Below are 12,105 nucleotides of genomic sequence, written 5' to 3' on the forward strand. Positions count from 1 at the left end.
TGTGCAGCCCCCGAGAGAGCTGGCCGGCGGTGTGCCGCTCCCCCGCGGAAGTGGGGAAAGTGGCAGGGGGAACCGCCCTTCCACGGAGGTGGAAGGGTCGGTAGCCAACCCGGGAAGAACCAGCAGCAAACCCGGGGAGGGCCGAGCAGACGAAAGAACAGCGCAGGGTCCTGTGTCGTTCCTCCACGAAGAGGGGGAGCGACACTCAGGCATAGAAAGCCAAGACACGTGGCAAAAAAATGACCTAAATGAAAGATCTCTGTGAGTGAGATCCCAGCAGAAAGAAGGGGCCATCAAAGAAGGAGGTACCTTTCTCTGAAGGGAGGAGAGAACTTCCACTTTGATTATGGTTTGTCTAAATAAGGTCAGAGTTTGAGAACTCAAGAGACTTCCATAGCCTTGGCAGCTCATGACAAGAGCCTCAGGTGATTACTGACGTCATAAATAAGAGTGTCAATTGTTAAATCAGCAACAGGACTTACTCCCCATGTAGGATTTCTGTCCTTAATGTGCTGTACATTGTGATTTAATGCTGTAACTAGTACTCAAACAGAATTTTACACTTTGTGTTTCTGTGTGGGTGCAAACTGTTGAAATCTTTATTTAGTATATACTAAGTTAATATTCTGTATATAAAGATAATTAAAAATGAATCTTAATGAAGAAGGGTATGGGAGAGGGAGTAGGAGATGGGATGGTTTGCAGGTGGGAGGGTGGTTATGGGGGGGAAAACTGCTATAATCCAAAAGTTGTACTTAACAAAATTTATATTTATTAAATAAAAGTTAAAAAAAAAAAAGAAAACCACTGCCCTCCCCACCTCCTCTCCTGGCCACAGCATGCCTCAAAGTGCAGAAACATGTGCAGCCTCTGGGGAAGTCTACCTGTTGCATGCACCTTGTGTAAATGCAGTGGAAAAGAGACACACCCATTGCAGCCCAAATGCAGCAGCCCACGGACCAGTATGGAATTGATCACCCATGTGCCCACAAAGTGATCCCATGGCTGACACTATGGAGCATAATGCTAAAATCAGTGGGTTACACACAGGGAGATGGAGCTTTCAGTCTTCATTCTCCATCAACACCTACATGTACTTCTTTGCCACTTTCTGTGTCTCTAGTCCCCCATCGTTAGAGTGGAGAGAATGGACTGAGTTATCTTGGAAAAGTCTCCCACCAAGAGAAGGAATACTGAGCTTCGTGTCATTGCATCTTCATTTTCCAAGGAGGACACTGGGATGGGGACTAGAGAGAGAAAGGTCTCTCTTCTTATTCAATGTGTCCAGTTTTTGTTTGTTGAAAATCCACCCTCCCCCCCCACCCCCCCGTTCCGGCTAGCAGGGATGCACAAACATTGTCTCTGAAAGACAGTTAAGGGGCTGGCGTTGTGGCATAGGGAGTAAAGCCGCCATCTGCAGTGCCAGCATCCAATATGGGCTCCGCTTCTAGTCCCGGCTGCCCCTCTTCCCATCCAGCTCTCTGCTATGGCCTGGGAAAGCAGTAGAAGATGGCCCAAGTCCTTGGGTCCCTGCACCCGCCTGGGAGACCTGGAAGAAGCTCCTGGCTCCTGGCTTTGGATAGGCGCAGTTTCAGCCAACTGGGGAGTGAACCACTGGATGGAGGACCTCTCTCTCTGCCTCTCCTCTCTCTGTGTAACTCTGACTTTCAAATAAATCTTACCAAAAAAAAAAAAAAAAGAAAAGAAAAGAAAAGAAAGAGACAGACAGACAGTTAATGTACCTTTCAGGTTTGAGGCAGGGCCTTACTCTAGGGTACCCCACGCAGCTCAGTATGTCTGTGCTCATGAACCTCATGAATTATGAGTGTGTGACGGCACCTCAACCACATATAAAATTCCATCACAGTAATTAAGCCGTGTCTGTAAAAAAGGTACCTGGAACTCCTCAGGAGTAGAAAGCACACAGTCACGGCTGTGCTCCACCCTGCACTGAGGAATTCTTGTCGGCAGGATTTCAGTCCTGAGTCTAGGCACAGGGAGGGGAGCCGGCAGCGTGTGGGCTCCAAGGAAGTCTCCACGGAGGAAAAGACATTGCTGATGGCCATTATTTTTTAAAGTTTTATTTATTCACTTATTTTATCTATTTATTTATCTGTCTATGTATTTATTTATTTACACGGCAAAGTGACAGACAGAGAGGAGAGATCTTCCATCCACTGGTTCACTCCCCAAATGCCTGCAACAGCCAGGGCTGGGCCAGGATGAAACCAGGAGCCTAGAACTCACTCTAGGTCTCCCATGTGAGTGGCAGGGGCCCACACATTTGAGCCATCTTCTGCTGCCTCCCAGGATGTACTAGCAGGAAGCTGAATGGGAAGTGAGGCAGCCAGGACTGGATCCAGCAGTCTGATGGTGGGATGCAGGCATCCCACGCGGCAGCTTAGCCTGCCGAGCCACGACACCTGCCCCTACTCTACTGTTGCTCACCCTACTCGATTGGTTTTTAATAAATTAAAAAAGAAGAGTTGTAGAGCCTCGGCAATGTAGTCTGCTTTGTCAGCATCAGCAGGAAGATAGGTTTACAGAGTTCTCAAGAACTTTCTTTTCTTTTTTTAAAGATATATTTATTTTACTTGAAAGTCAGAGTTACACAGAGAGAGAAGGAGAGGCAGAAAGAGAGAGAAAGAAAATCTTCCATCCGCTGGTTCACTCCCCTGATGGCTGCAACAGTTGGAGCTGTGCCAGTCCGAAGCCAGGAGCCAGGAGCTTCTTCCAGGTCTCCCACGTGGGTGCAGGGGCCCAAGGACTTGGGCCATCTTCTACTGTTTTTCTAGGCCATAGCAGAGAGCTGGATCAGAAGTGGAACAGTGGAGCCTCAAGCCAGCATACATATGGGACACCAGTACTGCAGGAGAAGGCTTTGCCCGCTATGCCACAGTGCCAGTCCCTCAATAACTCTTTCAGCCAGATAGGGCCCAAGAATGTCCCAGAAACCCGTGCCTCTGGACATGCTAGGCTGAATCTGGAGCGCATCCATGTATACTCAAATGGGTCTTGAAGTAGCACCTGAACTTAGCAGCTTTGTTTGCAACTTAAGAGGAAAAATTGTTTCATCAACCAGGAAGCACCCTAGGGGCCAGCATTGTGGCACAGCAGACTGAACTGCTGCCTGCGACCAGCACCCCAAATGAGCATTGGTTCAAGTGAGGGCTGCTCAACTTCAGATCCAGTCTCTTGCTAATGTACCTGGGAAGGCAGAGAAAGAGGGTCCAAGTACTTGGGTCCCTGTCACCCACGTGGGAGTCTCAGATGGAGCTCCTGGCTCCTGGCTTTGACGTGGCCCAGCTCCATACATTGCAGCCATTTGGGGAGTGAACAAGTGGATGGATGATCTTTTTCTCTCCCTCTCTGTCACTCTCGCTTTCAAGTAAGTAAATCTTTTTTTATTCTAAAAAAAGAAAAGAAAGCAAGCATCCTTTCCATTTGAATTTCAAACAAAATAAGCTGCTTGCGCTGATTTAAGCAAATTCATTTCCATCTTTGTTCCATTTAGGGAGAGTTCAGCCTGTTTCATTTGTACTTTTCCATGATATAGAGAAATATATGAGATTTGATGGTTACTTTCTTTTCAGGGTAATTTTTTTTCAAAAATAACTTCTTCAAGTGAGATGCCATTTAATAGACTGGAATATCACCCAGCTTCCTGGAAATGATAAAAAGCATGGAAGGGCCCAAATTGAAGGGGTAAGCAAGAAGAGATTTACTCAAAGGCCATGAATTACATTATTAGCACGAGTGACTCTCCCTCCCTCCCTCCAGACTGAGCCCAAGCCCAGCTTAGCAAAGTAAACCAAAGGAAATTTAATCGCAGTCCCCACTATGTATTCAGTACATTCTGGCTGACATTTTCAACCCTGTTAGAAATCTGGTTGGCTTCCAAGCACATGCAATACTAGAATGAAGAAACAGCATAGATAACTATCTCATTTTTCTTTCTCTCTGAAACACTGACAATGAATCTTTGTAAAATGTCTCGGGACACTGAAGGAAGTTTTCAACAAACATTTTGCAGAAATCTGTCAAGAGCTGATTATTGCAATTTATGTAATGTGGAGATTCCATTTCACAGGCTTCATGTGTTGCATGATTAAAACACACAAGAAAGGCAGTGGGGTCTATGGGCTGCTGTATGTATAAAGAAGCAGGAATCAGGGGATGGACCAAAGGTTGATGTTTCCCGCTCCTGAGTGGACAGGGTGACGACCTCAGGCAACACCAGAGAACTGACAGGACGCACTGGTCCTCTCCCGACCAAAGCAAACATTAACCAGAGAAACAGGAGAGACTCATTCCTCCAGCAGTTCTCAGAAGTCCTTGCAAAGATGCCAGTTGCAGATGGTTGTGCCACATTGTTCCACGCTGTGGAATGCCTGAAATCTACACAGAGACTCCGGCCCTTATTTTAGTAATGGCCAAGGTGCACAGGAACCAAGGCGGCATTGCCGGCAGGATTCTACCCTCTTGTGCATCCCCTGGTGCAGAAGGAACGAGAGAGTCACGCAGTACATGAAGACAGGCCATAGTGCGGTCCCAAACTGGATGACAACACGTTGGAAATGGAAATGCTGGGTGCAGAGAGAAGACCTCAGCACTGCAGGTGGACCTCACTCATTTGCAGAACCAACCACCCTCACGGCGACTTGAGGGTTTTTTTCCTTTGGTTAGTCTCAAGTCTGCTTACTGTGGGGAAGAGACATAGAGATCGTTTAATTCTACTTGCCAGAGGGTTTTCGTTTGAAATTTCACCTATGCCCACTTATTCTTTCCTCTGAAGCAAAGGCCCTTCTCTAGTGATACACAGTAATGTACACCTGTAAAGGGCAAGCGCACCCCAGGGCACAGACCTGCTCACACTTTGCAGCAAAGGTGGCGACATTTTCTTTCCTATCTCTGTACTTTAACATGTCAATCTTAACTAAACTACTTGCTTAGGTTAAAACTGTGAGAGGTGTATTTTTATATTTTAAAGCATATCATAAGCATTTATGGATAGTTCGTTTGAAATAAGTGTGCATCTAGAAATGCTCTAGAAATATGCATGAGTATATATGGATTTCAAAAACTTTTTGCACCGAACTTACCTTTGAATTCTCTTTCCATGAATTTTTTGAAGTTCCCTCATAAATCCACAATCAAAGCAACGATCTTTCTGTTGAAAAGTGAATTCTTTTTAGAGCCATAATTTCAGGTAGCCACTGTGTCTGTGCGAATTGATCATTCAGGAGGGAGGTTATTAAGATAATTTAAATGACTAAAAGTAACCAATTGTCCATGCTCAAACAACACATCCATAATTGAATACCTCTCTGTAGAAAATAGGTAGTGTGCTGATGGTTTCCATAGAAATGTGAAGGCCAAAAACGCAGAGATTCCTCTCCTGACCTCTACTGAACTTGTCTTTCATTACTGAGTAAATAAGGATCCCACTTTCATCTCATCAGGCATTTGACAGATGCCACCATTACGGTTCTATTCATAGGCATCTCCATGTGGGAACAGCATTGTAGAGCTCACAAAGTATCCACCTCCCCTGTCTCTTGATCCCCACAACACCCCTGAGAGATGAGCAGGGCAGAAGCTGTAATTCCTATTTACAGATGGGAAACTGAAGCCAGAAGAGGTTTTGTACTTTGTCAAAGGCCATGGCACCACCAACTCACAAACTGGGATTCAGAACTTGGCCTTCTGTTTGCTAATTCATGTTCTTTTCTAAACTCTGTGCTTAACACACACACACACACACACATACTGGTGTTTTTGAGACAGATCAAAAATCTAATTTGTTTGGTTTCTTCACTAAAATAATAATTAAAAAAAATACATTGAAGAGCTCACCAGAAAAGTCTGATATGGTTGGTACCTTTATGTTGCAACCAGGGTAGGGCCATTTATCAACAGGAGGACTGGCAGTCTATGCATTGGACTATGAAGATGGAGTCTATACGGCGTACGGGGAGAAGGGGACAATTTTATGCTGTGGCAGCAGCTGCCCTGTGCGCATCCTTGGAGGGAGTCCAGGGCTTTGCAGTTGGGCAGCGGCCAGCAAATGTTCTTCGCAAGCCAACCACCATGCCTCCCAGCTATGTGGGCCTGCTTTCTCATGCTCGGCTAAAGAACAAGAGTGGGGAGAAGGTAGCTGGCCCTGGAGAGAGGCAGTACTGGGTGAAGCACTGGCACAGCTCTGCGGGGATAGCTGAGGTGTGGGAAGAAGTAGCCGATGGGAGAGATTGGCCGCAGTTCTTGGAACCTTACCCAAGGGAAGGGTTTAGGAAGCTTTTGCACGAAGTAGCAGAACATGGAGTGCTAGTGTTGGTTCTCTGAACTACATTTTGTGAGCAGGAGAAGTCTGAGATGTCATCAAGTCAATCCCTCATTCATTCATTCGTCTGTTCATTCCTTCAACAATTAGCGCACACGTAAGTGCTGAGGACAACAGTCCCCGCGCCCACGGGGCCTGCATTCTGGTGGAGAGAGACAAATATGAAGCAAGTAAGTAAACAGTACGCCAGTTGGTGACAGTGCTGTGGAGATCCTGAAGGCAGGAAGAGGAAAAGGACTGTTTGGGGCTGGAGGTAGATCTTATATCTGCCGGTTAGACAGATCTGGTGCCAACCCCCGATGATGACGTTTCAACCGAGACTAGAAGGAGACGAGGGAAGGAGTCATGAGAATGTCTGATCGGAGGAGAGTTCCAAGCAGAGGGAACATCAAGGGAAGAGACTCTGCTTGGCATGTTTGAGGAACAGCCAGACCAGTGTGGCAAGAGATGAGGTCAAGGAGATGAAGGGGTCCAGACGGGTAGGCCGGTGTTTGGTTTGGATGAGATGGGGGCCCCCAGGAGAGGCCCAAGCAGGAGAATGATAGGATCTGACCTGAACAGGCCCTTCTGGCTGCTGAGGTGGAAAACATCCTGGGGCTGTGCCTTGGAACGTGATGAAAGTCTACTTTATTCTCGGAAGAACTCAGATGGTAGTCAGTTGTCCTCGCGGGTTCCAGGCCAGTTTTCATGCTTTTCCCTGGACAGGTTTACATCTGTTTGTTTGGTTCCATTGATCAGATTCTTTACAATGTAAAGTTTGCCCATGTGATCATTCCCTCCAGCCCCCAAATTCACACTTCTCAACGGCTTACATTTTCTTTAAGGAGAAAGTCCAAAACTCCTTTTCTGGCCTAAAAGACCGTGCAGTCTTAGCCCTCGCTGTCCTCTTTCCTTACATTCTCCCCTGTATCATCCTCTTCCCCCTCCAGCCACACCAGGCTTCCTCAGTTCTTCCAAGTACAGGGCCTTCCCCAGATCGCCTCATCTTCCTGACGGGTTCTTTCCCAAGTCTCTGTGGTTCATTCTTGCCTATGCTGTCCCTAAAGGCCCCAGAAATTTATTGAGTTAGTTAATTCATCAGCCAAATGTGGTACAGGTTGAGCATCCCTCAGCCAAAACTCTGAAATTCCAAAAGGCCAAAATCTGAAACTTTTTGAATATCAATAAGATGCCATAAATGGAAAAATTCTATACCATGAAACTGTATTTCATGCACAAAATTATTAAAATTATTGTATAAAATTCAGAGATAGCCAACAGAATGGGAGAAAATACTTGCAAATTATTCATCTGCCAAAGGGTCACTATCCTGACTATGTAAAGAACTTAAAAAACTCAACAACAAAAACCCAAACAACCCAGTTAAAAAATGGGTGAAAGTTCTGAATAGATATTCACAAAAGAAGCAGCACAAGTCACCCACAAATATATGAAGAAATGCTTAATATCAATAGCGAGAAGAGAAATCAGATCTAAACTATGAGATATCATCTCACTCCAGTTAGAATGGCTATTACCAAGACAAAAATAACACACACAAAAATAACAAATGATGGTCAGCATGTGGACAAAAGGGAACTCTTTCATCATTGGTAGGAATACAAATGAATACATCCACTATGGAGAACAGCATGGAAGTTTTACAGAAAGCTACAAAGATTTACCATATAGGGGCCAGTACTGTGGTATAGCAGTGGCATGCAGCACCAGAATCTCCTCTTATGGGCATGGGTTCAAGTCCCAGCTGCTCCATTGCTGCTCCAGTTCCCTGCTAATGGCCTGCAAAGCAGTGGAAGATGGCCCCAGCGCTTGGGAGACCTGGCAGAAGCTCCTGGCTCCTGTCTTTAGATTGGACCAGCTCCAGCCATTGTGGCCATTTGGGGAGTGAACCAGTGGATGGAAGATCTCTCTGTCTCTGTCTCTCCCCCTCTCTCTCTACCTCTGCCTCTCAAATAAATAAATAATTCTTAAAAAAAAAAAAAGATTTTTCCATATGACCCAGCACTCCTAATTCTGGTTTTATGTCCAAAGGAAATGATATCAGCCTATCAAAGAAACATCTGCACTCCCACGTTCGCCACAGTTCTATCTGCAACAGCCGATATGAAATCAACTTAGGTGTCCATAAAAGGATGAATGGATAAAATGTAGTATATATGCTCAATGGAGTATTATTCAGCCATAAAAAGAAGGAGATCTTGACACTTGTAACAAAAGAATGAAACTGTTGCTCATTATGTTAAGCGAAATAAGCCAGACACAGAGAGATAAATATGGCACATTCTCTCTCATATATGGACGTTAAAAAAAGTCAGTCTGGGGTTGGCATTGTGGCAAAGCAGGTAAAGTCACCACCTGCAACACTGCCATTCCATTTGGATGCTGGTTCTGTGTCCTGGCTGCTCCACTTCCAATCCAGCTCCCTGCTAATAGCCTGGGAAAAAGCAGAAGATGGCCAGAGTGTTTGGGCTCCTGCCACTCATGTGGGAGACCTGGCTTCTGGCTTTGGCCTGGTTCAGCCTTGGTTGAGGCCACTTGGGGAGTGGAAGAGTGATCTCTCTCTCTCTCTCTTATTTTCAAACAAATAAACAAACAAACAAATAAATCTTGAAAGTAGAAAAACAGCCCACCTGAACTTAGAATAGTGATTACTAGAGGCTGAGAAGGGTGGGAGGAGGGGACACAGGACGATTGGATAAGGGAGTGTCAAAACACATTAGAATAGGTTTGAGTGCTGCACAGCACAGTGGACAACCACAGTCACAACAGTGAATTATATATTGTACACAGCACTGGAGAGAGGAGCTGGCAGCTCCAAACATAAAGCAAACAGAAACATTAATTGCCTGATTTCATCAGTTTATTGCATGGTACCCCATAACAAATATAAAAGAATTACATGTTAAGCAACATTTTTTAAAAAATTAAAAAATGAAAAAAGCCAAAGAATTTAGACTTCAAAAAATTTAAAAATATGCATATTATGTAAAATTGCCTTTAGGTTATATGCATAATATCTATGTGAAACATAAATGAATTTTGTATTTAGACTTTGGTTCCATCCCCAAGTATTCCAAAATTCAAAATAATTCAAAATCTGAAACATTTCTGGTCCCAGGTGTTTCAGACAAGGGATATTCAACATGTACATGAGATGAAGTCCCACTGAATATAATGTTTATAGAGCTATTTTTGGTTTGAAAGAAATCTCAGACTTGTACTGAAATTACTTTCAGTATCATTGTAAATTATATGAATATGTTTGGAGTAAATATTATTTAGCACATAAGTGGTTATATTTTCTAACACCTTTCCTAGATGTTAAAATTTGAATTCACCTTGCCATATCATTGCAATGTGATAAATTACCTGAACAATGTTGTTAAATACAGGTTTGTCTCTGTAAACACATGGAGGAATATTAAGTACAAACTCCTAAGTGAAAGAAACCATGCTGCACAGGCCATATACTGTGCTACGCCAAGTTTCAGAACTACGAAGACAGTGAAAATGGCTGCCGGGGTTGAGAGAAGGAAGGGAGAGATGAATGGGCAGTGAGACCACAGGCATTTGCTCCCAACCCTAAAATGCACACCACCTGCTGTGAGCCCCATGCAGACCATGGACTTGGATAGCGAAGCGGCAACGCAGGTTCATCAGCTGTAACCAATGTACTGCTCTAGTGTGGGATATGGGTCATGGGGAAGGCTACGCATGTGGAGGGGAGCCAGGGTAGGAGCTATCTCTATACTTTTCTCTCAATTTTGCTGTATATCTAACACCATTCTAAAAAGTTGTCTTCTATTAATTTTTTTAAAAAAGATTTATTTATTATTTGAAAGGCAGAGTGACACAAAGAAAGAGACAGAACGACAGAGACAGAATGAGAGAGAGAGAGAAATATCTTCTATTCACTGATTCACTTACCAAATACTTGCAACACAACAGCCAGGACTGAGCCAGGATAAAGCCAGGAGCTGGAACTTCAACCAGGTTTCTCACGTGGGTGGCAGGAACCTAAGTACTCAGCTTATCATCCACTGCTTTCCCAGGAGTATCAGCAGGAAGGAGGATCAGAAGTGCAGGAGCTGGAACTGGAACAGGCACACTGATAGGGGATGCCAGCATGGCAAGCAGTGGCTTAACCTCCTACACTATAACACTGGCCCCAAAGTTGTTTTTGTCATAAATTTTAGTGTGTTTCTTTACCTATAATGGATTTCCCCTATTTAGTATCTCATAAGCAATCTAAGAGACTCTTTTTCTCTGTTAAATTCTTGGGTTGTGCTGTTCAATATGGTATGATGGTTTAGCCACATGCGTGGTTTTAAATTTTAAATGAATTAAATTTAGATAAAAAAAAAAAAACCATTCAGGTACTCACATAGCTATCACAGATAGAGAACATTTTTCTCATTGCAGAAAATTCTGTTGGATGGCATGTTCTAGAGCCTATCTTTCACCCCACCCCACAGCTGAAAAATACCTTGTCCTGACAAGGGGATCTCTGTAATGGTGACAGTGTGTCACTCCCCCTCTTCGCGGAGGAACGACACAGGACCCTGCGCTGTTCTTTTGTCTGCTCGGCCCTCCCCGGGTTTGCTGCTGGTTCTTCCCGGGTTGGCTACCATCCCTTCCACCTCCGTGGAAGGGCGGTTCCCCCTGGCCACTTTCCCCACTTCCGCGGGGGAGCGGCACACCGCCGGCCGGCTCTCTCGGGGGCTGCACAGGTGTTCCTTCAGATAAATGTTCCCCTTAGATATTCCTGGTGCATGTTGTCTCTCTCCTCCTTTATAGTCCTCTTCCACCAATCCCAACTCTGCTACCCACACGCCGAGTACACTGCTCTCCTCCAATCAGGAGCAGGATCAGCTCCTGCAGGTCATCACTCAAGTTGGTGAGAGGCAGCTGCGTAGAAGTTGTTACTCCCTTCTCAGTGCCATATTGTGGGAGAGCAGATGCATAGAATAAGTCTTAATTCCAGTAACAGTCTAGTCTGAGTTGCTCCCCACAACAGTGTTTCTATCATTGCCTTTCCTTCAGGGCCTCCTCTGTGAGTGTGGTAACAGAAATCCTTGTTTGTGAACATGTTATCTTTAAAAACAATCCTCATAGGATTAAACCATGAGTCAGCTCAAGAAGACCATCTGTAACATCTTTCTAAGAGATGAAAAATGTGAGGATGCCCGTTGACTCAGGTTTCCACAATCAACTCCTTTATCAACAGGTAAAACGTCAATCGGTCCCAGTCCCATCAGATCTTACAGAGACCTCAATGTGAACAGACTGTGATTCTGGCCAGTGTGTCGTCCATGTCCGCTGGCCTTAGGGTGTGGTTTGTCCCCCAAGGGCTCACGTGTTGGAAGCTTGCTCTGTGGTGCAGCAATGTCGAGAGGTGGTGGGACCTTTAAGAGGTGTGGCCTCGTGGGAGTTGACTGGGTCACTGAGGCACTGCCCTTGGAAGGAATGAGTGTAGCTCTCACAGGATCCTGAGTCAGATCTGTTGCATGTACTGCAGCCATTGTGATGCCTTCTGTCACGTGATCAGAGAGCACCCTGTGCTGGAGTTTCCAGAACTGTGAACTAAATAAGCCCCTTTTCTTTATAAAATACCCAGCCTTGGGTATTTTGTCATAACAATGGAAAATGGGCAAATGCAATGTCTTCAGAGTCTAGAGGAATTGAAAATTCATACCACAGGGCAATAACTCTGAGGCCTAAAGTAGCCAGAGGACATTCAAATACGGAACTACACAATGCATCGG

General features: G+C 44.9%; 2 long non-coding RNA genes across 8 annotated transcripts in view; one reads left to right on the top strand and one right to left on the bottom strand.

Annotated features, from left to right (window-relative positions):
- The window catches only part of LOC149127727 (uncharacterized), a 48,232-nt gene that overhangs the window by 20,474 nt on the left and 15,653 nt on the right, over window positions 1-12,105 (top strand). The window lies entirely within an intron of this gene.
- On the bottom strand, window positions 3,629-11,229 carry LOC149127729 (uncharacterized). 7 transcript variants are annotated; one of them, XR_016229869.1, is made up of 6 exons: window positions 10,827-11,220; window positions 10,268-10,434; window positions 6,894-7,037; window positions 5,857-6,482; window positions 5,103-5,222; window positions 3,631-4,701 (listed from the first exon to the last, which is right to left on the bottom strand). It is a non-coding gene; the product is annotated as an uncharacterized LOC149127729 (long non-coding RNA). The 7 variants fall into 7 exon arrangements; XR_016229874.1 differs by having other exon boundaries at window positions 3,629-4,701; window positions 5,857-7,037; window positions 10,725-11,229; XR_016229868.1 differs by having other exon boundaries at window positions 3,632-4,701; window positions 5,857-7,037; window positions 10,827-11,221.

Source organism: Oryctolagus cuniculus, chromosome 2 (genome assembly GCF_051225735.1).
Source record: "Oryctolagus cuniculus isolate XC-2025 breed Fujian yellow rabbit chromosome 2, ASM5122573v1, whole genome shotgun sequence".
NCBI classification, from domain to species: domain Eukaryota; kingdom Metazoa; phylum Chordata; class Mammalia; order Lagomorpha; family Leporidae; genus Oryctolagus; species Oryctolagus cuniculus.